Here is an 869-nt window from a genome sequence, read left to right as displayed (position 1 = left end):
GCCTACTTTCGCAGCCTCACAACTGCCGGCGAGCGATTCCGTCTCCAAGGAGGGGCGGCAGGGCGCAGCCCTGCTGCGGGGTGCCCCGCTGGCCGCCTACGCCCGATGGTCCCCAAAATCTACAGGAAAGGGCAGGGACCCTGCGGGGCCTCCCGCTCCCCTCGCTCCGGGGCTGCAGCCGGGTTTAAGCCTTCCCTTACACCGCGACCACCTGGGCGCTGTTCGACCCTTCTGGTGCCCGGGAGGGGGAGGAGGTGGTAGAGGAGAATGGGGATATCTGGAGCCCCCGCGGCACCGCAGGGCGGTGGTCGCTGCGCCTCCGCCCCTCTCCGCCTCGGGCTGCCCGGGTACCACGGCCGGGGCGGACACCGCGCTCGCTGCGCCGCCGGCAGCGCTGATCCGAGCGGCCGCCGCCGCCCGTGAACGCTGGAGGGGGCTCTCGGCCGCCTCCTCCCGCCGGCGGCTCCCCCTCCGGGAGGGGGCAGGGTTAGGGGAGGGAGGTGCAGCCGCGGCAGAGCGGCGGCGAGCGGCGTCCAGTTCCCGCTCCCCCGGTCCGCGGGCGGCAGCAGGACCGGCCCCTCCGCCGCCTGCCTCCCTTCTCCTCGGCGCCGGCCCGGTGGGCTCCCCCCGCTGCCAAGCTGGACATGGCGACCCTGCTCCTACGAGCCCCTCGCTGTCCTCCTCTCCCCGCCGTCGCCGCTCCTGCCGCCGCCTTCTCTTCCTCCTCCCCGCGGAGCTTTTAATGGCTCGGACCTCCGGCGGCCAAGCGCGACTGCCCCTGCACCAGCCGCAGCGAGGAGAGCCGGCGGGAGCCCGCGCCGCCCCAGCCCCGCGCACGGTAAGGGCGGCACGGCGAACAATGGGGCCGG

The 869-nt window shown here is 75.1% G+C and overlaps 1 protein-coding gene across 5 annotated transcripts in view; it reads left to right on the top strand.

The window, feature by feature from the left end:
• The first annotated feature begins 556 nt into the window (after positions 1-556).
• Positions 557-869, top strand: part of FARP1 (FERM, ARH/RhoGEF and pleckstrin domain protein 1) — a 204,294-nt gene continuing 203,981 nt past the window's right edge. For 2 of the 5 annotated variants that reach the window (XM_042043425.1, XM_042043406.1), the window contains exon 1: positions 559-838. The gene's annotated coding sequence lies outside the window, so the exon portion shown is untranslated. Of the gene's footprint in view, positions 839-869 lie in introns of all 5 variants that reach the window. The other 3 variants (XM_042043434.1, XM_042043395.1, XM_042043414.1) reach the window with 3 other exon arrangements.

This window comes from Corvus kubaryi, unplaced genomic scaffold (assembly GCF_017639235.1).
Source record: "Corvus kubaryi isolate FWS band 111438036 unplaced genomic scaffold, C.kubaryi_AGA036_p1.0 133, whole genome shotgun sequence".
NCBI classification, from domain to species: domain Eukaryota; kingdom Metazoa; phylum Chordata; class Aves; order Passeriformes; family Corvidae; genus Corvus; species Corvus kubaryi.
This window is presented reverse-complemented; position numbering and strand designations above follow the sequence as displayed.